A 25,125-nucleotide genomic window follows, 5' to 3' on the forward strand; every position below is an offset into this window, starting at 1 on the left:
CGAGAACCGAAAGGAAAGAATTTTAAAAACTCGAATCATAATCTTATATTTCGTACGCTTATTCTGTGACCACACACCACCAGAAAGCATCGGCTACTTCATTATTCCCCAGTTATCGCCATATTTCCATTGTTTGAATTATTTCCGTGCATAGGCAGTGTTTCTTCCACCAATACACTCCAAATTTAGAGCGTACTTGGTGGGAAAATGTGTCATTTGCAGTAGTCGTACTTATCAAACACAGAAAACTAGGAAATAAATATTTCAAAGAAAACGTAATACTCTAAAAGAATGGATAACTAATATAAGTATGTACTTCATTTCCCCAAATCCCTGTACACTATTACTAATATAAGATTTATTTTTACAGAGGAACGGCAAAGATGTAAAGCAATGAATAACAAATGGTGTTTTGTTGAATCAGCATAGATAAAATATGAGAGAGAACATCTATTAATTGAGTGGCAGACCAAGTAGCTGTCGTCAAGGTCTCAAGAATAGTAGTGTTCTTTAGACCTTGGTTGTCGCTGTGACGTTTATCTTTCCAAATGCTTTGATGTACATATTCTAGACTGCAATGTTAATGCTGCAAAAAATATCCATTCACAATGGAGCTTTTTCCTATCGACCAGTCATAACAAACCTCGCTGATGACTACTACATCCGGGCGCTTTTGAAAATTTTAGGTCACGCGTCATTAGTTTTCCGTTTCCACCATTGAACTCCGGCTCAGCCTAAAAAACACTTTCCAATTCCCCACGTGCAAGAATACCGACTGATTTCGAAATTCATTTCTGGTATTGGGTGGCTGGAAGGACGTCTGTAGAGAAATTGTAGCTAGGCAATTGTCTCTGCATTTTTTTACCCAATGTTAGTGGGTGCTGCCTGCATTTTCTCCCACGAGATTAAAAGGCTACTGTCATGGACGCCGGAAAGGTTACACACTGAGAAGTGAAACTCGGAAGGCCATGGTTTTCGCCACCCTTGGCCCTTGCTGCAGCCTCATCTGTTGATTCCTAAATGGCATTGCAGGGCCTACGCTTCAGGTTAGTGTTTATATGATATGATTATCACAAATTGGCTGGGCTTAGGAATAGCTTAGAAGGGGTTAGTTTTAGTATACCGTACCACGTAGCCTATGTGATTTATTGGCTTTAAGTAGACTACGCATAGGTACTTCAGGAATTTAGCATTTCTGTGTCACGTTATCCAGCTGAATTGCTTCGACCTAGACTAGGTATGGTTTCAAACTGTGTATCCTTGACTAGTTCGCCCTTAGGCTATACGGCCTTTTATATACCCTGACGGTGTTTGAGCTTTTACCTAGACAAGTAAGGTGCTCCTGCTTGTGGTCTAAATTCATTAGTCTTAACGAACAGACTGCAGATTGAAATTTAAAGTAGGCCTATGGTAGGCTGAGGCTTTTACCAAGAACGGGGAAATGCCAACATTTTTCATTTTCGGCAAATGTGACTGTGATTTATAGTGTATAATGCAGTAAGATGTGAAATAGACTCGACTACAGGAGAGGGCTGAAACAATTTTGACGATTTTGTCATTGGCTTGGTTTGAAATGCATACCAGTCACCATGTTCTAAGCTACCTTTGTCCCATAAATCCTACAATGATGTGGGGTCACAGTAGCCAACAAGTACTTGGTTAGGCAAAAACAAATATTAACGAAAAGCAGCGGTACATCCTAACCCGGCACGATCTTAAGGCATGGCATTATACTTCACCAACTGACCTGGCATTTGATGTATCACTGGGTTTTTGAACTACAATAAACTTAATCATTTCATATGCACAAAACATTTCTTACGTAGACTTTTCTTTGAATTGCATAGTTCAGCCTAAACCTTAAAAATGACAAGCTGATTTCATTGTAATCCTTATTGCTGTCATTTGGCCAGTCATGTGATTATGTACCCTACCATTTTTATATTTAACGTTTGCTGTTCAGCATAATTGTTGTTGCTAAAGATATTGGTGGGTTACTTGACATTTTACCTACTGTATGTTATTCACAATCGTTACAGGAACAATGAGGCACATTTAGCATATTTACACCAATATTTATTGTTGGCAATTGTAGTTGAGAGAGGTAATAGTTTTAAGTGCATTGAGAGAAGAGCGTTTTATGCCACAAAGGCATCCCACTTACAGTACTAATGCTCAGAGGAGACACCATTGTGCCTGTAGTTTCAGATTTTAAGTGAAGCATGTAGAATAATACAGATATTGTAAATTAGTGTGCTTTAAAACAATATCCACAACCTCAGCCAGACAGTTAATGAAGGACAACACCAGTTAATGAAGGACAACACATTTCTGTGGAGTTTACGAGTACCTTAAGTTAGGCTTTTGATGGCAGCTTTTCTGCATGGTATTTATTGCCAGGTCTCAATACAAGAGTTTTTGCTTTGTTCATAAGCCTCCTTAAAATTCCTAATACAAAAGCGTACTAAAGTCAGTTGTTAATTTACTGTTAGAGAGATATGTACCAAGAAGTATTGTTGCCCATGAAGATTTAAAGGTCCTGTATGATTTGACATACATGCAAGTATAGCTCCTGATTGAAATATGTTCTATTGCATCACAAGTAAGGACCGCTAGTGTATTTTCAACGCCCTTTGATACTTTCATTTGGACATATGGGTACATGGAGAATGTTGAAACCTGTTTGGTTCTCTTGCTCAGAGTTTCATTGGTTAACTGGGATTTTGGAATTCAGGCTTGGTTGAAAAAACCGCCTTCAGTTGTCAGTCATAACTCCTCTGGTGCAATGTGCTCTTGCTCCTTGTATTGTTTTGGGGTGTATTGCAAAAATTCACATGAAAATTTTGTGTGTAGAATATTTCTGATTTTCATTTCCATCATAAATTAATAGTGTTGAAGATTCTGTATGTGACTCCCTTATATCCTGGGTAGAACTATAGGGTAGCTCCGCGTCGCCGACGGCACTATAACTTGACTTTTTCTACAGTTTTTTGGTTGCTAATTATGAATTTACCTTTCATTTTTGGCGCTCGAGTCTAACCTGTAATTAACCCCCCAAGTCCATCCAACAAGCGGTTTCCATACGCGATCTTCACAAGACAGAGCACTGGTGCGTCTGTTTGAGCGGTTCATATCCCGTCCGGCAAGTGCAATAACTTGTTAACATAGGGTACCCCCTGGGCCAGTACTTAACATGGCGAAGGGACATTCCATTTGGCCGACAACAAACAGATGCACCGCCAGTATCAGAACTAAAAAGTGTAGAAAAAACCAGTTGAAAAGGTAAAAACAGACGCAGAGCTAATATTTAGATTTACCATATCCTGTAATGTTGGGGACCACAGTGAAGCCTGGGTTGTGTTTGGGGGAAAATACAGGACAGGTGAAATACAGGGATGTATTCTTAACAATCCCATGATACTTTTGCAAGTTCTGATTCAGATTAAAGTACTGTACTGTAAGGCTTAGTGAATGTTTTCAAAGTGAGAATGCACCCCTGCATTTCATTCTGTTTTCCTTTATTTAAAATTAAACCCACTGTGGTCCTCATAGCCTGTTAGTAGGATAAAAGGGGTGTCCACTGTCTTAAAAGTACTGTATTAATTGCTCCAACAGGAATACAAACTTGTGCTTTCATAGATGGAGTACTCAGGACAAAGCATGTTGTAGCTGTCTGCCAATGAGTTGCCTGTGACCCAAGTTGGGTTAGCTCTTCCATTTTGTTCTCAGCCATCACATTCTGTGGTTGTTGCTATTCTCAGTAACTTTGGAATATGCTTATGGATTAAAATAAAATTTACCACTGCCCATGGTTCGTGATGTTTGTGTTTGGAATGGTAGGGCTGAAAATTCTCCTTGTTTTATGGATGATTAGTGCAGATGGCTGTGACGTGACAGTCTGTGCACTTCAGGTCAGCTTGTGCTATTGACTCTCATTCTATTTCAGCATGCAAAGACCAAGAGTGTTTGGGGTCTCTTGGCTTGTATTGCTTGTGCTTCTTGGTCTCCTTCCTGGATGGATGGTTTACAATGAAGAAAGGTGAAGAGGATATCTTTAGTGTCTTTTGAGGGTAATACATTATCAATATCTCCCCTTCATGTTTGCTAACAAGCCCCAACCTCCATTCCTCAAATAATGTAGTTTACTCATACCCCTCCACAGAGCATTGGGCAAAAAGTGTTTGGGAGGACTGACCTGGGTGTCCGACGTGTTCAGTGGTGGGAGAATCCCCTTTCTCTGCCTCAGTTATTGCTTCTCCAGTAACCCAGTGAACAAAATATTGCATCGGTAGCCAGGTGGCCTGGGTCGTACATTTAGCTGAACCTTCCTAAAATTAGAACAAGTGATGAAAGTCAAGCTCTTGAACCTGAGAAATCCATATAAAGACTGACTGATGCAACATTTGCTTTTTCTAAGGAAGCAGTTGCAGAAGATGGTGCTCTGCCTTTAACTGACTCATATTCCAGGCCCTTCAGGGATTCCATGAGATGTTGAGATGTTGGTTGCTTACATGCAAGAAAGCTGTAAGAAGCAAAAAAATTTCAGCAGGGATCATCATCTTCCTTGTCATCATCTGCCTCCTTTTCCACTTTTGCGTCCTCTCCAGACTTTAAAAAGACAGAAGGCACCTAAGGCATCCCTCTGTAGAAAGGCTACAAAGTCGTCTTGTGACAGTCTTAACTTTGTTAGGCAAGATGTTGATTGTGAGGAGTGTCTTCTTTAGATGGATCATCAAGATTTGCGTTTACACATGCACTCTCGCTGACAAATGACTCTGGTTATACTTTATCACCTGCTCTCGTTTTCCCAGAAAATAAAGAGTTGACCTTGACTCTAACCTAGCTTGCTCCTTTTCGGAGACGCAAAAGGTAGACTGCACTCCCCAGGACTGAGGCCTGCTTCACCCCTCCAGTGTTGTAACAAGAGGTCTTTGGATATCCCCATGACCAGTGTCTGAGAGTCATACTCCAGTGGGTGGCTCTTCCCCACTTGTCTCAGTTGGTTCAGAGCCTGCAAGGCTTGGTTCAGTACCTTTGTGAACACCTCTCACTGGTACATAAGAGCTAAGGAGCTGGTAAGCATGCAGTTCTTTTTTTGGTCTTAGATCATAATTTTAAGTTCAAGTCTAGGCCTGGTTGTACATTACGTTCTCCAGGAACTACCACGGATTGGACAGTTCATTGCCTTTGGAACCTGTGCATGTCGAGTTACACAAACACTCTATGAGCTGATTGGTCATGGTGCAGCATCCAAAGATGCCACTCAGTATTTGGTGTTGTCCATGGAGATGGATTGTGTTTTAGGAGTGACTTATTGTTTGCCTGCCGTCCTGTAATATAAACTGTGCTGAATGGAGCATCTGGCTTAATCTGTTGACCAAGTTGCTGACTGGAAAAGTGCTACCTCCCAGAGGTAGCCTAGACCTGCCATTTAAAGGTGGACATGTCTGCTTGTGAGCTGATGAACTTTGGACTGGAGTGACTGCCATCTGAGAGGGCATCTCTTTCTGTGTCTTGAGAAGGTGACTATGGAGTCTGTAACCATGATTTCAATCCTAGCAACTTCTTGGTTAGACTTACAGCTTGGCACAGTGACAAATTTGATGTTTCCAATGTTTAAAATTTGGAAAAAGTATAGTAATTGGTTTTGTCAGCTTTACCCTCCAGTGAAGTAGAGGAACCTCATTCTTGGGTAGGAACATTGGATCCAGTCAGTTTCAGGCTAGTTTATTAAGTTTTGTGAGATGCCATAAGGGTCTCTTTCTCCAAAAGAAAAATGATTAACCTGAGATTTGAGTCACCTGTACAAAGCAAAAAAATCTTCCCTTTTCTTATGTTGCGTCTGTATAATGTATGCAGAATATCCATATCCCTTTATTGTTGAAAAAGAAAGGTTTATTGGATAAAAAAGAAAACCAGAAAATGACAATAGGTCAATGTATGAAGCATTAGTATTGGAAACATCCTTGTAGGCAGGGGACTGTTTTAGTCAGTTGGTTAATTGCTGGGGTGCCACAAGGGACCCTTGGTTTAAGTTCTAGCTGTTTTATTTTCTGTATATAGTATTTTGCTGGATGATTTAGTCTGAAGAAGCAGTATCTAGGTTTTACAGAAGGTTCCATGGAAGATAACAACAGGCAGCACCCCTAGATTAGGAGTTGCCTTTTTGATTAGTATATACTGAATATGGTACTGAATGCTGTATGAGTTTATGTTGAAAAAAGTTGAATTAACACTATTTACATAAGTTTTTGTTGCAGTGGGAGTGTAAATATAGCTTTTAGGAACTCGGCATCGTGATACCTTGTACTGTATTGTATTTATGACACCTGGCGTATTTAATTATATCCTGTATGAGCAAACAACTTAGTTTTTTTTTTTTTTAAGATTAGCTTAGTGCAACTGCAATAAGTGTGTGTCAGCTTTTGAATTACAAAATTGGATTATGTCATGAGTTGCATGGGTTGATTTGCAGGATGGTTTTGCAAACATTTAAATCATAGTAAATGTTTTCTTTGGTAATAAGTACTAACTTGTAAATTTTTAAACACTGTATCTTACTCATTTATTTTTTTCTTCAACAGAACCATTGTGCAATGGTCAGTAAGGTTCAGAAAACTGTGCACTCAAGAGTTTCAAGAAATTTTTATCTGGCAGTTTAGGACATTATTAGTCAAGTCAAAACACCTGTTGCCATAGGTAATTAAGTGAAAGCAAGTCCAGTAGATTTCCAGTAGCCCAGCAGCGTTTTGAAAAGAAAACAGACCACATGCTTTCCTTTTGCATGCAAAGAATTGTAGTTTCAAAGAAATTTGAAATAAGTTGTGGATAGGTTACATAATTTTCTGTGAAGTACAGTGCTGTAAAGTAGATTTTTTACTATTGAATGTTTTTGAAGGTGACTTCAACATTTAACTGTTTTACAGCAGACGACTTATGCACAGGAGTGTGTATTCTACAAACTGTGATGTGTTCAGTTTTTCAACACTTATCAAGACACTACCAAATACCCAGTACAATGTGCAGGTACAGTATAGTTAAAATGACATGTGAATCATGCAGCCGCTACAGCACAGGATGAGAATTTAAATCATTTTCACAAGCTGATATGGAGCTAAGGCATAGATGGTATGTAGTGTTGGGTATCCTTGAAAAGTGCCCTGGCATGCTTTGTTTTATTTCTCAACATGGAAAATTTTCCCAGGTTAACCCTTGTAAACAACCTCTGCTTTCAGAGGTACTGTAGTGTTGTTCAAGGAGAGATGTTCAGTTGTCCACATCACAACAGTGCAAAATGTTTACTAGAATTCTAAACAGATTTCTTGCATGTAAAGTGTACTCTTTTGATAGTTATTCATCTCCCAATATTGTGAACTTGACTGCTTTGACAAAGAGACCAACTTTCAGCAAGTGTTAAAGATACTCTTATGATATTGTGAACTTAGCTACTTCAACAAATAGACCAAGTAAGTTACTTGTGTTTGCTTATAGCAAAGAATGAGGGTAGTTCACTAGCAGTTGTATTTTGATCGTTCACATGGATGGTGCACAGAACAACTGCCAATTTACCTGAATTGCTTAGGCTAGTCCCCTGTTGTGATCTGTAGCTAACAGCTTTGAATTACTGTATATCTTCATAAGTCATATATCAGCCCCAATGCTTTAGAGATTAACTGATAGTTTATCAGAAAAATTGTTTATGATAAGTGGTGTTAGTTTTGAAGAAATAGTTGCCCCTATTAGTAAAAAAATTGAATGCAAGTCACTGTAGGAATAAATTTATGTTGAAGCTAATCAGTGCTCGCACTTTAAGAAATGATTGTTCGTTATTTTATTTCACAAGGTGGTTTTTTCCTAAAATGTTCAAACAGTGTAGAAGTGGATGTCTCAGGGTGGTTTGAATTTAAACTTTGCTTTTGTTATTTGCTTAGTGATAGATTTGGTCTATGTTGTATCTGAGAAAATTTTGGTTATATAATGGCAGTATTGCCATTTTATACAAAGTCTGAAATATATTTTGTGTAATTTTCATTTCAGGATTTTAATATGAAATTATCAAGTAGCATGTGATCACTGGATTGCCTAGCAAGTTTATGATCAAACCCCAAGGTCAGACACTCAGATGATTCATACTTCCAACCAGTGCCAACACTTTTAACTGATTTGTTGGTTAAAATGGGGTTTCACATTTCCGTTGCTTCAGTTAAATAAAAAGGTAGGTATGTTGTCTCAGTAAGCACCATTATCTGTAACTTGATTGTGATACTGATTTAATATTTCATTGTTGACAAAATCATCTGTTGAATATTTTTTATAAAATGCAGATGAGGGGTTATGAATAATTTGATGGAAAAGTTTTGTTTTATGGAATTTGCAGTAATTTTTCTGTGGTAGCATATAAGCTAATAATGGTTTTACACAAGTAGTTTATCTTGAACTTTGTCGTGTTTGGTAGTTTTACATGGATAGCAAATGATATACTGTAGGTATGTTTATACAGTGCATTGTCGGGGTATGTCAGGTTTTCCATAAGGAGTTAGAAATGAGATAAGTTTTCTTCAGTGTCTTGTGTACATCCCTTGTCTGATTTCCTATCTCGTTTAGCCCTATGTAGGGTTGTTGCTGTCATTGCACCTCAGGCAGTGTACTGTAGGCATTACTTAAGGTTCTTCTGCTCCTAGCTACAGCTCCTTTCATTCCTTTTTCTTACCTTTGTTCATATTCTTTTTCTTCCATCTTACTTTCCACCCTCTCTTAACAATTACTTCAACATTATTTTTAGTACTGAATGACCACATGGGTCCCAGTGCTTGCCCTCTGGCTAAAGTTTTAAATTCCACCTCCTATCTGGTTTAGGCCTTCATCCATGCCTTTACTCCATGATTTTCCAGGCCATCCTAAAGGTTTCAGTCCTGTTTCTGCGACACCACGTTTTCTGGCTAACTACTGTTCCCTACTCATCACGTGGCTAAACGTCCTTTATCTTGGATATCTGCAAATTTTTTTTTTTTTATCTTGGGGCATCGTCTCTCTAACTTGCATTATCTTCCTGGTTTATTCCACCTTTGTTAATTTTTAAAGAAAAATGGGCAATCCTTATGAAGGTCTGTGCTGTGACTGTGATTTCCATAAACTACTGTATAATTTTACCTTGGAATACTATTCTCAGCATAAACTGTATTTCATTTACCCCCTAAAATTTTCACTACTTCCATATAGGCTAGACTTTCTTGTAGGCTGTATTTACCTATGACATCCCCAAAAACAGCTCTGTCTATGGTTGCAAAGGCAAAATCTGATATTACTGCCGGAGGTAGTAACTGTTTCACGTGTCGGCTGATTTTTTCGCTATGTAGAGTTAAGTAGACCTCAGTAGTTTAGTATAAAATGTTGATTAAATGGAAATTTCTTCTCAAATACAGGTTGCTTCAGAAAAGGAACTTTATAGATTTAACACATTTTTAAGTTATGTATAGAGTGTTATTTTACTTTCTTGTTCAGTTATTCATAAAGTTGCTAAAACAATAGAGGAAGGCTAAGATTAGTATGAAAGTATTAGGGATTGTGCAGACCTACAGTGTCTCCAGGAATAAGTGAAGTTATCTTAGTGATTATAAGAACTGAGACTGACCAGTGCAGATCTGAAAATTCTGGAAGTTGATAAATGCCAAACTATATTATGTTAGTGGACTACATGTCTAAAAGCCAATGCTGGTTATGAGATTTTTACTTGAGGCTTGTAGGACCATTTCAGTCCTGTTTTATTTAGATGCTGTTATTTTGGTTCAAGCTGGCAGAAGAATCATATAGCTGAAAGAACAAGCTATTGAACACCTTAGAGTCCTATCAAGAGTGGAAATTTCCAAATTTGAATGGATTCTCATCTCTAAGATTATGACCTTTATGGATTTAGCAATTCCTTTGAAAGTTCAAGGTTTGTCCTCTCAGGATGAGTTCTTTTGGCTATGACCTGACAGCAACTTTATTTGCAGGCTATGAAAGGCTTTGCAGTAAAGAACAGTAATGCTACCTTATAAGTAATCCTGGCAGTGCTGTTACAATGTATATCATTAATCTGTGCATTAAGATAGTGCAATGTTCCTTTGGGGATAGGAACTGACACCTTTCAAGTGGAGAATGTTTGTGCATGGCTGAACAGTTGAATTAACTTGGTTACAAGTTTACCTGTTTGGTAATGCTAGTGGATAATTTAGGTAGTAGATAGATAACCAGAAAAAATCGGCCAGTTGATATTTCAACCTTACTAAGTGTTCTCTATCTCCTCTCTTCCCTCAGTTGAACTAGGCTAATTCTACATTCATTTGTGTCATTATTTTAGTTTCTCTGTTTCTGAGTTGTTTTCAGAGTCTGTTGCTGTGCTTATTCTTCAGAATACAGTGGAACAACATAGATGTGAGGGTTTGGGGGATTCTTGTGGCCATTTCATGTGTCCCACACCAAAAGACACTCACAAGTATTGTTCTTGGTGTCAAGTGCAGTCTGTCTTTTCTTCCCCATGTGAGGAATACACTCATTGGGTTCTAAGTTTGAAAGGTTTATTAGGAGGAAGAGGAAAGATACGAGACATTTGCCATTTTCATCAGGGACTTAACCCCTCCAGTGACATTTGTGAATTCTGCAAAGTCTTCCTTCCTGCTATCTATTCCCTTACCACCAGATGAGAATTCTGACAAACCAAGAGGTTTTTCTCCTCCAACCAAGAAAGTTGGCCATACTTTGTATGAAAACATTGTCTTGTGCAGAGGTTATGCTTACATCTCCCACCCTGGTAATGCTGATGATTTGGTTTTGATTATTTTAGGAAAGCTTGGCCAACATTGAATGTTCTAGGTAGTCCTTCCCTCTCCCCTTTTCCAGATAGTGTAGCAAAGAGGAAGGACAAGCCATCATCCCCAAAATCCAGGTAGTCCTTTCCTCTCCGCTTTTCCAGATATAATATAGCAAAGAGGAAAGACGAACCATCATCCCCAAAATCATCTACATTGATAGCTCCTGGTGATGGTCATACAACCGCTGAGTTTAAGACTCTGTTCCTACCATTACAAGACAGCATGAGAGATTGTTCAAAGTAACCCTGCCTGCTAACTTAACTCTTAATGAGAATGTCTCCATAGTTTTGTCATTCACAGCCTCTGGTTGCAGGATGGTGAGTGTGCTTTTTTAAGGAGAAAAGGAAGCATTTCTTCATATTCTTGTTCTTTGTCTTCCTCTTTTGGTCGGAGTCGCAAGAAAAAAAAAAAATCCAAGAGCTCACAGAAACTCAAGATGGTCTTGTTCCAGGGAGCACAATCACGACAGATTTTTCAGACATTGCTTATCATAAACATTGCTTTTGTTCTTACTCCAACAAATGATGGAGAAGGTATTCTTCATTTCATGATCATTCTTCCTCTCATCTTGTAAATTTGTGCAGAGGGAGGTGTTTTCACCCTTCCCCTGTTTGCTGGAATCAGATGGTGGGGTTTAGGTACTGACGACCCATTGGGTGGAAGGTTCCAAACTAGGGGGCCATGCAGATTGAACAGTGATTAGGTCAAAGTACATGCAGAAAAGTAAAGGAGAGTACATAATTAGAAACTAGAAACTAGTTCTGCTTAAATCTGGAATGCATCTCCTCCTGTGATCACCTTTCAGTTATTAGGGGGATGGTAACATAAGAGCTAATTTTGACCCTTCACTTTAGCTACCTTGTGGATCCTATTATTGTACTTGACAACAGTCAGGGCTTGTGGGGTGTGATATGGTTTTGCAGAAATTCTCTTTCAAGAAGGGTTTCCAAGTCCAGTAATTTCATTTTCTGGTCTCACTAGCACCAGATTTGGTGAATTGTTTTTCTCTTACGGTTTCAGGAGCATTTTCCTTTTAGTAAAATATGCATACTCTGCTATTAGGGCAAGCCTCTTAAGCAAAAGGTGTTGGTTTGTATAAACATATTACAAGAAATTAATATAGGTAGAATACAGTATACCCTTTGTGTCAGTGAAACAAAACTACCCTGCTTAATCCAGCTTCATGCCAAAGATCCTGAGTTACTGGGTATACACTATCCACAAGTTCCACATATGGCTAACCTTTGAACTCCATGAAGTTGACTTGATCAGCAACACACATCCACTTGTTTCCATACTTTTGTATGCAGAAAAATAGCAATTGTAGAATTTGGTCTATTTTATTGACATTGAAATCTTTTACAGGGAAATGGGTGATTGACAGCATAAGCAGGTATCAAAACTTCTTAATATCTTGAAGACCAAGTAGTACTGTCATGTTGAGAGAAAATTGAATTTTGGCTTCCTTGGTGAAGACGGACAGTATAACTGCTGAACCCAGCTAGGAGAGGAAGTAAGGTAACTATTAATCTCCGTTTTCTTTAAGGTTATAGTGAATTGAGAAGTGTTTTAAAAAAACACTGAATTGAAGGCAGCATATATTTATGGCTCTAGTATTTTGGACAATCAATGAATCATTTATCTCTCCTCTTTAGTTTGTATCCCAATTTCTTGCAGGGCCTGGCAAGGTAGAGTGTATGCAGAGTAGGCTTCATTACTCATCTACCTGTTCGTGGTTATAGAAGGATGTCGGTGCTACAGGTTCCATGGCTGGGTGCTGTCAGAAAACTGCTTGAATGTGTGAATTGCTTACATTCAGTTTAACTTCTAAGGGTTTACTGAGAAACCTTGCCACCAAGAATTATGGTAGCGGAGTTGTCATACACAACTTCTTAGTGGATTCAACAAGTGATAGAGAACCAATGCAAACATTTTTGCCAGCCAGCAGGTGTACACCCCCACCATCTGTGTAGACGGTTCACGTTTTTCCAAATCAGCAGGTGTAATACCACCATCATCTGTGTAGAAGAGACATGTTTGTACCAGCCAGCAGGTGTACACCACCAACGTTTTTGCCAACCAGCAATTGTAATACCACCACCACCTGTGTAGAAGACTCGATGTTTGTGCCAGCTAGCAGGTGTATACCACCACCATCTGTGTAGAATAGACTTCCATTTTTGCCAACCAGCAGGTGTACACCACCACTATCTGTGTAGAAGAAACTCACTTTTCTGCCAACGAGCAGGTGTTGTACACCACCACCACCATCTGTGTAGAAGAGAGACACATTTTTGATGTCCAGCAGATGTACACCTCCACCATCCATGTAGGAGAGACTCATGTTCGTGCCAGACAGCAAAGTGTACACCACCACCTGTGTGGAAGAGATCCAGACTTCTCAGTGATGTAAAGAAAAGAAAAAATACAAAAAAAACTCAGGTCCTCAGATTTTTTTTTACCCATATTTTAATTTACAATTGCAGATGAATATCTGCACTGCATTACTATTAATGCATTGACGAAATTAGGACATACGGCAGTAATGCATTGAATCAGTAATGCATTGAATAGATGTTCAGGGTTTAAATTACATGCAAAAACTCACCATCTCACATCTCATCCTATAACAATTTAACATAGATGAATCTAAACATTTAAAGTTTAAATTTTACTATTTTAAGAGTAAATTTGAAATTTAAAACAGCAAAGCCCATCAACAAGGTCCAACAAGGTCCACCTTTTCCTCAAACACTAACTAAATTAACGGACCATATATTTGTGGAGCAAATTAACACAAGGCACTAGGCATTCAATTTTTTTCAGTGATTACACAAAAATCTTGATTTGGAATACATCAGAAACACAATTATAAAATATATTCTAATGACTCGGGGGAGGGGAGGGGACATCTCCCCAATAGCTAACCCATCAAGCATATGTACTACCAAATAGTTTCAGACCCATGCAGCAGGAGTCCTCAAATACTTTAAACCAAGGTGTTAACTTTCTAATACTGTAATTGTATTTGTATTACAAAACTATTAATCTAAATTGTGCATAAAACTTGAGGCTGGTTCAGTTAGTATGGGTACAGTAAGACAAAGGTTATCCTTTAACTTGCACCTACAACTTGATTAGATTTACATTACATACACAAGTCCTATATGGTGGCCTAATTCCATTACCAGAAATACAAGGGAATCAATTGTGCTTCCTCTGATTTTGAATAATTATAAACCGAATAAATTAATATATACTTGTAAAGTTAGTACATGCAACAGCTAAGGTAAACTAACAGGCAGTATCTAATATTTTACACCCATGGATCTTACTTGTTCAACATACTGTATAGAAATCAGAAAATTTTAATATAGTGGCTCTACAGATAACTGCCTAATAAACTAAAACTTGCATAAAATTATGGAAAATAGGGATGTGCTGGTGTACTAATACAGAAGAGAAAGACTATTGCGAGAGGATGTGTAAAGCCTCTTTAAAGAAATGAGCAAGCTTTATGGTGCAGGTGGTCCTTGTGGAAATACAGTAATGTTTATTACTGATGTTCTTTTAGGAAGTGTTACTCCAGAGTGATGCTTCACGAGTTACCTTTGCATTGCATTTTCTCTGCAGAAATGTGTTAATAGATTGATTTTTAACAGGAATAAATTGCTTGATTTTTTTAGACATTTTGCTTAAAGCCAACTTGATGTACTCGATATGCTTCAGTGAAATGGGTGTGGCCAATTAGGAACTGACTGACTTCTTATGGATTGCGCTTTTCTTGATATTACTGTACTTTACTAATTGCTTCATTTTCTGTTAAGACCTCCCATTTTGAAACTGTCCCTGTGACGAACAAAAAAAGGCTTACGAAATATTTTTCCCACTTCAATTCCAAACTTACTGTTCTACCAGTAAATTTTGATCACTATGCTAAGTAGCACTGAGTAATAAGATATTAGCTTTGGATGGTGCATAGTAATACAGGAGCTTGTCAGTATTAAAGGGTAAGACTGAAGATTATTAGAGAGGCAGCTTCAGCATTTAAGAACATAGGGAGAAATAATGAAAACAGGAAAACAATGCTCAAGAAAACTATTGACCTACAGCTCGATGTCCCAAATACTATTAAATACATCAAATTTATTACACTTGCAATACAGTACTCGACACTTCTACTACAAAACTTTTATTACCCATGAATTATCTGAAATACCCAACTTCAAAACTTAGGAAAATCAGAGGAATGTCAACAGAATCTGACCCTTGCCAATAATAGCGTCCTAAACAAGACTAGTAGACATAGCTAACTTGACACTTCTTTGATGCTATTCACATTGAAAATGTTATACAGGAAATCTTAGAATCACTGCTGTTAATTACAAGGTGACATTCATGAATACTATTAAAATTATACACTCCCCCAGATTTTTACAGGATTCCACACAAATTTTAAGCCTTAATTTGGCAGGGAAAGAATCTTAAGACATCTTCGTATTTGGATTTTGGGGATGAAACTGTCAAAATAGTTTGTTTTCAATCTAAAATGTCCTTGCTTTCAATCTAAAATGCTAGACAGAATCAAACATGATCACACCGACACCTTAATGCTTAAAATTTCTTTCCTTCCAGTGAGAAAAACCAATTACTAATTTTTAAAGGATGTGAGCACTGACCTCTTCCAATTGTTTTCTTTAAATTTACTAGTTAAACACGTCTACATTGAATTCTACCTCAAGAGGATGGACGTAATCAGTTGACGTAATGGCGTTAAACAAAAAAAATCTGACTGCCTAATTTCATCTGGTCTAAAGCCCTGTCCACACTAACGAGCACTGCCCAAAGGGCGAACACCGTTCCCATAACCCATTCCACTATACTGACCGGCAGAGTATGGAGCCAGAGCAATGCGATTGTCTAGGAACTGCTTCAGAAGCGAGCGAAAATATAGAGAGCTCCAAGTGCCCAACGGGCATGCCCGCTAGTGTGAACAGGCCATAATAGTCTTCACTTGTACCTTTTTCTATCCCTAAATGGTGGTTCTCGTAACTCGTGTAAAACCATTAGACTTGCCCAAATTGAAATCTGTAAAAACCCTGTTTTACTTGGAACGATCATATGAGACCACTTTTCATTATGTCTTGGCAAATACATTTTTCTTATCCTGTCAAGTGATTAAACCACTGAACATTCAAGTTTTAGCAAGATATTTGGCTGGTGTATCAATCACAGGAAATTTAAGTTAATTCATCAATTTTTTTCAATTACATGCACACCATTTTCCTTAATCTGAAATATATAATCTCAAGACTGGAAACAATGGGCCCTTTCAGATACCCTTCATACATTACCTGCCAAATACAAGCCAATATGACTACTCTGCTCTGCCTAAATACAAGCAGGACACCACCAAATAACGCCTCCCACGCCAAAAGACTCAGAACCATCACGCATATTAAATATATTGCTGCAGATCTTTACCCTTATTTCAGTTGCAAGAATTGATACAAAAGTATTAAGCTCTTAAGTTTCCAGCTCCACGAATCACAAGCCAATCAATGTAAAAATGCCATTGCCAGAATTCCTGAACTACACTGGCGATTAATAAACTTATGAAAAGATGTTTTACACCTATATCAAGTGTAAATTCTAAATTGCAATGATCTTTAAATTTTGCTTATGCTCCAAACATTACCCAAGCAGGTGTTGATAATTTGCGATAGTCCTTTATTAAAATTAGCACCTTTCTCTTTAAAAGCATTAAATTTTGCAAAATGACCATACAAGTTAACCTGCACCTTACGTTATATAGATAATCATATGCTAAATTTGAAGTTACTTTCTTTCATCAAGCATAGGCAAAACCCTCCAAAAACCTCATTTAAAAAAAACAGGATCAAGACTTCACATTTTCTGACACTTCAAATGTAATTTGAACTAAAAAAAATGTGATTACTATGAGCAATAATGATTACTGTATGCTGTACATGAAAACCCTGCAGCCAATTCTTGACCTACACATTTGCGCTTGCTTAAGTGAATAATTCCAAACTTAAAACAAGTGCTTTTGGGGTAGTAGAAATTCAGTATGAAACTTTTTGCTCCCTTTAAGGTTTGGAATATCTGATAAATGGGTAGTGGGGGAATAACTACAAGGGAACTCTCAAAACATTTTACCAACAGTAGTAGTTCAATCTTTCCTTTATATGCCCTAGTTTTTTCGAGAACGCATTACTTAGAAAGAACTAGTCAACTATAAATTACTTTACTCAATGCTTAGAACCACTTAATTGAAGAGCAGCCATACAAAATCGAACAAGCATAATTGCTTTATTACAGACTAGATTTGCTAGACAGTTACATAAAATGTTAGTCAACCCCTTAACTATATCCTCAAAGCTCGAAGTAAGTTTAACTTAGTGACCACACCTTTATCTTTTACCCTGAAACATTTCATGAAGCAACCACTTCCCACAAGTAGACCACCCAACTTAATACTTGCGTTTTAGGCCTGGCTGGAGATTTTTTTCGTTCAAAATTTTTAGCAATTGCCAACTGGTCTTATTGTAATAACTGAAATTCACAGTTAATGCAAAATTAAGTATTGCAATTCAAATCTTGAATTTGAAAGCTTTTGAATTGATCTTCCAGCATTGCTCATTTTTTCGGTCCTTAATTTTTTGGGGCTCAAGTTACTATAGTAAACCTATTACTGTTTTACAACAGACACTGCTAAGCAAGCACAGAATCATGGAAAGGCTTTTAGTACTGTACAGTTTTTGACTGCTACTAATCTAAGATAATTGACCCACACAACCTTTAAACAGTATTAAACAGTAATCAGTAATTAAATTTTACTCAAGGCTAAGTGTAGGTAACAATTCTGGTTAAATTAAGACAAACTGCCTTACCCTTGTGAACTATTATACCCATTGAATTTTATGTAAACTCCATTTCGCATATAGTTAAAAGTCTGTTGAATATTTGCCTTATACCCAAAGTAATTGGAGAACCAAAAAGTTTCATGACCATTTCCACATGTAGTTAAGAAAATCAAGAACTACACAGTAAAAGATTAGAACAGGTTAGTACAATACCAAGGTTCTCTTTTACTAAGGTTAATAAAATACATGAAAAGATCCTGTAACATTTATTAAGGTACAGATTACCAACAGTGTTTAATCAAATTCACCTTCAGCTTCACTAATCGACTACTATGATAGAAACCCTAACACCATCACAAGTTCACTTTTCAATACCTTTGTTGCAGTCTTCCCAGCCATTTACAATACGTTCTGCTGCATAGGCTTCAGTATTCTTTTAAAGCTATAGCTGACCAGGTTAATGTATTCAAGGCTATCGAAGCTTCAAAATTTAAAATTAACTTTTCCCAGAGACTCCCATAGCAACATGGATGGTACCATGCCACGTACCACATCGTCGGCCATCAATCAGCAGTTTCAATTTCAGGTCCCATACCTAAGGAAGAAATTACACCAATACAATCAACTTTAAAATTATGAATTTTTAATTTTAAATTTTATCAAAGTCATTTACTTAAAATATATATTTAAAAATCTCAGTCTTATTACTAAAGTATGTGACTTATTGCTTTACACTAATATCAACCACAAGTGAAGTTCTTGTTTCCCTGAACTAGGATTATCCCTTACCCATATTTTAAACTAAGATGCCAAAGCAAGCGTAGTTAAAATGCTAACCTAACAATTTCAAGTTACTGCCGAAGCTACTTTAAACTTTGTATCTTAGGTTACATGCACCACCCCACTGAATGTGGCTAATTTACCTAGTCAAAATCTGTACATATATTAAACTATACCTACCTTTTACACTCAAGGTGCTTCAACTGGAATAAGTTAACACTCCTTAACCATGCAGCACAGTATAACCAATTTCCACAATCTCCAAGCCATGGTATGTACTTCCTAAGCTTCAGACTCTTTAGTATGTTCTTCCTTATCAAGACACTAGGATTTGGCAGATCCTCTCATTCCATCCGTGCAACTGGCAAGGCTTTCAGCAACGGGTCCACAGACCTGCAGTTAATGACGCTAACTGTGAAAAATGAAAATTAAGACTACAGCTAGAAATTTCCAAATAAAACAAGTTCTAGCTCCATCCTAAACAGCAGTACAGGGTGTATAATCTATAAAAATACTAACTTCAAAATAAATTTTGTTTCCCTCGGAAACAAAACTAACAAAGTCTTATTGTTAACAGAAAACTATGAAGATTAAATGATCTTCACAGCATAACCATAAACTGGAGCAAATCACATTGCCCTATTAGCCTTGTTAACCGCCCGCTTCCCCATCATAACCATTCAGGTACTTAAAAGTACATATAAAATTAAGCTCATTCACAGAATTTGATCGGACTGCATGAGTACCACATCCACTTGAAAAATTGAGAATTCTAACCCACGGATATTTCAAGCTACTTCTACAGTATATCCTGGCATTTACTAAATTTAATACCCCAACTTACCAGTTCCCTGACACTACAGATCAAAGCACTGATGGTAAAATCTCACATGCAGTAAGATTTAACAAAAATGGCAAGCTTATCAAACTGATAGTGGATTTACAGAAGTTTGACTAAAGGGACTAGGGTTTCAAAGTGTTTACCACTCCCTGCCTTACAGAACTCAGCTCATTCCGAGGTATAGTAAATTTTCAATAAAGCAGGACTGGTTGCCCTTGAAAACCCTATGATTTCCCACCTAAAATAGCCTATTCCAGTTCCTGGTGGTTACCACTCCCTGCCTTACAAACTTACCTCATTCTGAGCTATAGTAAATTTTTCAATAAGCAGGACTGGTTGCCCTTGAAAACCCTATGATTTCCCACCTAAAATAGCCTATTCCAGTTCCTGGTGGTTACCACTCCCTGCCTTACAAACTTAGCTCATTCTGAGCTATAGTAATTTTTCAATAAGCAGGACTGGTTGCCCTTGAAAATCCTATGATTTCCCACCTAAAATAACCCATTCCAATTCCTGGACAATGTATACCAACAGCTAGTACAAAACATTCCACCCAAGCATCAAAAACTTTTCACAAGCTTCACTGTTGAAAATTAATGCTCCCGGTAATATTGGAAAATAACTGCCACCTAAGAATTTCATTAACTTGTCATTATAAAATATAGCCAACAACTTTGACCTGGTCTTGATTACTGCAAGATCCTTTAAAATAAGATCCCTGTACACTGCCCGGATACTGAAGATATTAACCTCTAGTTGCTCCGTTTACTTTTTAACTTAAACTGCCAAGAAATAGGAATTACTAGAAATTAACAAGCTAACGTGCATACTAACAGCATAATTACCATACCTCTACCATTTGTAAATTTTGACCCAGTACATCACTTACGAAGACCAACGCTATTCAGACTGGCTAACATCCCAAAGGCTAAAACTAAAAATTGCATACAAAATTTAACAGACTGGAAAACAACGGACTTTACAGATTTACCAAATTTAAATAGCACTCCTCTCTACCTGGCTTAACCATTCAAAGCTAACCTGGTCATGCTCCACCAATCTAGATTTTAATCCAATTTAAGGAACCGTTTCAGTTTTGAAGTATATTCAAACCAATTATAGTAGAACTAGGCAATTTTTTCCAATTCCACGAAGCAATACCAACTAAGTTTAACCTTTACTAAGTTTTCAGGCTAACAATCTACAGATACCTGATCGATCCAGGTATTTTATTTGTACACATCCTGTTAACTTTTATCAAGCTTCATTAACCTAAATCAGCATTCCAAAGAGCCTTAAATACTAAAAAATCACGAACTGCCGCCCTTTATGCCAAACCACAGGCATTAACTACAATCTGCAGGTTTCGAAGTTACCACAGCATTGTTGATTCCGTTCCGTAACAGACAAGGAATCTTCACAACTGTTTTTATCAAAACGTCAGTAAACCAACATCCTTTGGAACAGAACCAAACCAGTTTACACTTAATTTAAACTGACATGGGTATGGATAGAAAATATTTAAAACCTTTGACCATTAAAAATAATGGGGATCTAACTATCCACTACTCTTTGGAGTTTTAAGATACTACAGTAGGTAGAGAAGACTAGATACTAGAGTAGGCAAACTTTCAGTAGCTCTACCAAACAATACTAAAAAAGACCCTACTAAAACACTGATGTCTGACTACAGAAATTAGCTAGCTTATTTGTAATAAAGCAAAATCCCATTAAACCAACCATGTTCAATAAAACATGTGAACTGTCTAGCATTAGTTGTAACTACTTGAAATTAGGTTTTAATTTTATCCTAATTGTCAATAAAATCTAATATACAGTAATACTGAAAATCAAAGAAAAACCATTTTGGCAGCAACAAGTGCTTCGATAAAAAATTACAGCCAAATAAAAACATTGACAGTCCCTGAACGTATATTCAAAGAACTTAAAACTAGTTCCTCGACACGTTCGATAACCAATTTCTCACAACACACTAACATGCCAGCCTATTTATGCGTAGCTTAGATAGGAAGAAAATAGGTAACTTCTCTACAAAAATAAAGTCCACATTGCCACGTAAACCAAATACTGACAAACTACCGATCTTGGAAAACTGGCCATTACAAAATATAAAGAATTGCTATATAAAAACCTATAAACTTTATGGGCTTCCAGAAAACATTAATACCACTACTGGAAAAGTGGGCACCACTATTGCCACGTTAACATTAAAACCAAGCTGGGATGTCCAAGACTTACAGAATTTAATTGCCGGTATAACTACTAATCAAAATACACTTCACAGCTCGTGTTACACTAAAAACTCGCTTGAAGCTGAAACCTAGACAAATGCACCTCCATTTCCAAAGCCTTCAAAACTCTCTTGAATTGGAAGCTAGCCTTAAATACTTCATTCTCCCAAGGAAAGATACACTTAAAATACGAAAAGCTTAAGAATCTAAGTGGCAACACCATTCATTTCGCCAAGGCAAGATACACTTCAAACATGAAAAGCGTAAGAATCGTAAGTGGCAACACCACTCATTTCGCTATTAATCAACCTCACAAATACCTTAGACAACCTCCGTCGAAGCACACAACTCGTAAAGGCCGGTAAATTGTTGTCCAGGCCCGAATTCGACTTGACTGCGAAAAACAAGGAGAAGCAATCACACACTTATTCATACAGCTGAGAGTTTAAGGTCCTTGCCACTCTGGTGGCGCCATCTCTTTACCTGGTTTATGCCAAATACGTTGTTCTTACCATTATTTTTCGTTAGATAATAACGTTCATGAATCGTAAGTGTTTAAAATGGTCAGTGAGGAAATGAAGTTACGAACGTATTAGGGTCTTGAAATATTTCCTAAAATATGAAAAATCTAACTTCAAAATAAATTTTCATTTTCTGAATGCTGAGAAAATATTACCTAGTAGGTATTAGCATTAAAGATATATTCCGTATTCTCTTGATCAGCGTTATTTAGTCAGTATGACCCGACCATAACGCGTCTTTTAGATATTTCAGTATGAATATTATATAAAAAGTAATACTTCTGCGATACTTTTAACGTTAAATACCATATAAAGTTGGGAAAAAACGAGGATACCGATGGATTTTCTCCCAAAAGATAGGAAAGATAACAAAACTTTTCTTATACCTAATTTGCAAGCCGTTTATGCATCCACCATCAATTATCCTGGTAGTTGTTACGCCAGGAAAAATGAGTTGGCTGAGAATTTTTACTGGCTGGACACACATACATATACATATATATATATATATATATATATATATATATATATATATATATATATATATATATATATATATATATATATATATATATCTATCTGATATTTAAAGCAGAATAAAGCAAGATAAAGCAAACCTATTAAGCAAAACAAAAATCAGCAGGAAATTCCATGTATGATTCAACTATTTTACTGGTAGCAATGGGGGATGGGAGGATTGAATGCTCTTTTACGAAGTTGACCCTAAAAAGCCCAGTGTAATGAAATATTTTAAAACTCAAACTTTAGTAGAGAGAGAGAGAGAGAGAGAGAGAGAGAGAGAGAGAGAGAGAGAGAGAGTTGAAAGGGGTGGGAGGGGAAATAGTCACAGAACTAGGAGATATTATCACTTTTATCAGTCGTTCAGTTTATATGACTGACAGGAGTCTAGTTTTCAGAGAGAGAGAGAGAGAGAGAGAGAGAGAGAGAGAGAGACTGAAGGAGCGGAGAGGGGAAACAGTCCATACAACTAAAAGGTTTGCCATTAATCTAAGAATTATCGATCTTCGGCTTATACTGCATGTTTGACAGGAATCTAGTTTTCCGAATACGCTGAAAAATCCGAGGATACACTTTAATATCTCAAGCAATTAAGACGTCAGCTGCCATCACCAACACAATTCGCCACGAGAGATGACAGAAACCCGACAGGAAAGATATCTCCTGAAAAGGAAACTTTCATAACCTGCCAGTCAGATAAATATATAAAGAAAGTTGGCGAAAAGTAGCCCAACTGGCGGTAATGGTCGGGCGGGTTATGACCCTACCAGCCCTCCCGAGCGGGGCTGCGCGGACCCCCTGTATCCTTGCTCCAGATGGCTTTTGCTTCTGTTTTGTATATTTTTACGTTTTCGCCGCAAAGGACTTGTTTACGGTTCCTCAGTTTGTCTTCTCACAACACGCTAGGCCAGCGAGCTGTTGGCAAAGTAAGCGTTTCTCTGTTTATTTGCCAGGGACTTTCCATGTTTTCGACCTGGGTGGATTTCTGCAAAGATGTGACTGGTTTGTGGGGGGAGGGGGAAGTGCTTGTTAATGCTTCTGGCACGAGAGAGAGAGAGAGAGAGAGAGAGAGAGAGAGAGAGAGAGAGAGCGAGAGAGAATGTTTATTATAGAATATCATATCCTGGCGTGAACGAGTTTACTCGAGGCCACAGAGATTGGGTCTAACCTGTGAAAGATATTGTAGATGATAATGATTTACCGTTCGCCGCTTCTTGGCGAAAGACTGTGGCTACAAAACAAATAAAAACAACAAATGGTATTACAGACTAATCTCTTGACTGGACAAACTCATTGCCTTAAAGATACTCTGGATACTGATAATCTAATATCCACTTCACCTCCTTACCCAATAGCTGATTTTCAAGATGGCGACGAAAAAGATAGAGGTAAACCTGCCATTAAATTAGGGGTTCCATTGAGCGGATGCGGAATTGGCAGATAGCTAAACAGTCCACCCTGCTGACTGTGAATTTGTTAGTATTCAGCCTTTCGGGAACTAATAAACAAGACGGTAAGTGGGCCATGCGTGTGGCCCATAATGCACCCCACTTCCAGGTGTTGGATACAGCGCCATATCTAAAACAAGTTGCTTGAAAGTATTTAAGGTTCATTTTACGTCCCTTATCACTAATCGGTCCAGTCCTTCCTATCCGCTTATACTAGCGAAACGTCTTTCAGGTAAACTCATTTCCGTAAACGTTTCTTTAAGTGAGGACACCCATCTGCTTCCTTTCATATCAAAGACTGGGAAACATTTAATATCAATTGGAGCTACAAGTGAAGAAGGAGGTCACCTGTAAGCAAAAGCCTGTCTAACACATGGCCAGGTGAATCTAACAAGTCGAAGAAAAATAGTGACAGTGATGACAGCTTAAACATAATTTTGCTTTCGTCTTTTCATGGAGGTACGATTTGAGAGAGAAAGTCTGGTCATTTTCATACACTGACAATGGCTCAATGACTTTTTCAGGCACACATCTGGGGTTCACGAATTCTGTGTATTTTTTGTAGTGCATTTCCTAATGTGAGAAACAAAGCAATAAAATAAAGGTTGCCCAAGAAACACCCTGTACTCACACGGAATGAAGAATTTAGTTCGACTCAAAAATGGCACTCTGAGATAGGAACCTTCTTTCCTGTAATATTTACGGATGATTTTATGTCATGGAAATCATTTTCATTCACTCAGTGATCACTTCGACTAAACCTCTAAAATACTGCATGGCTCTTGGTGGGTGTGATCTGCAAGTGTTAACTGGTCCTATGAATTAACCCTCTCTCTCTCTCTCTCTCTCTCTCTCTCTCTCTCTCTCTCTCTCTCTCTCTCTCTCTCTCTCTCAGCAAACAATATATCATTTCAACGGTTTAAATGTAGACCAAGTAAGTTACACAATGCCAATTCTATCCTGAATTGTCGAAGAGTCAGAGGTTTGGCCACCTTCTTGCTCCACATTGTTCTATCTAAAAAGATAC

At 37.6% G+C, this 25,125-nt stretch overlaps 2 long non-coding RNA genes across 6 annotated transcripts; one reads left to right on the forward strand and one right to left on the reverse strand.

The window, feature by feature from the left end:
* The first annotated feature begins 524 nt into the window (after positions 1–524).
* LOC136849753 (uncharacterized) lies at positions 525–13,408 on the forward strand. 3 transcript variants are annotated; one of them, XR_010856404.1, is made up of 6 exons: positions 526–1,046; positions 6,585–6,699; positions 6,930–7,128; positions 8,038–8,215; positions 12,216–12,368; positions 12,528–13,408. It is a non-coding gene; the product is annotated as an uncharacterized lncRNA (long non-coding RNA). The 3 variants fall into 3 exon arrangements; XR_010856403.1 differs by having other exon boundaries at positions 527–1,046; positions 6,927–7,128; positions 12,528–13,407; XR_010856405.1 differs by lacking the exon at positions 12,216–12,368 and having other exon boundaries at positions 525–1,046; positions 6,927–7,128.
* A 4,579-nt stretch (positions 13,409–17,987) lies between these two features.
* LOC136849755 (uncharacterized) lies at positions 17,988–22,067 on the reverse strand. 3 transcript variants are annotated; one of them, XR_010856408.1, is made up of 3 exons: positions 21,931–22,067; positions 18,698–18,925; positions 17,988–18,332 (listed from the first exon to the last, which is right to left on the reverse strand). It is a non-coding gene; the product is annotated as an uncharacterized lncRNA (long non-coding RNA). The 3 variants fall into 3 exon arrangements; XR_010856406.1 differs by having other exon boundaries at positions 18,698–18,910; positions 21,931–22,000; XR_010856407.1 differs by having other exon boundaries at positions 18,698–18,929; positions 21,931–21,998.
* Positions 22,068–25,125: the final 3,058 nt, after the last annotated feature.

Source organism: Macrobrachium rosenbergii, chromosome 21 (genome assembly GCF_040412425.1).
Source record: "Macrobrachium rosenbergii isolate ZJJX-2024 chromosome 21, ASM4041242v1, whole genome shotgun sequence".
NCBI classification, from domain to species: domain Eukaryota; kingdom Metazoa; phylum Arthropoda; class Malacostraca; order Decapoda; family Palaemonidae; genus Macrobrachium; species Macrobrachium rosenbergii.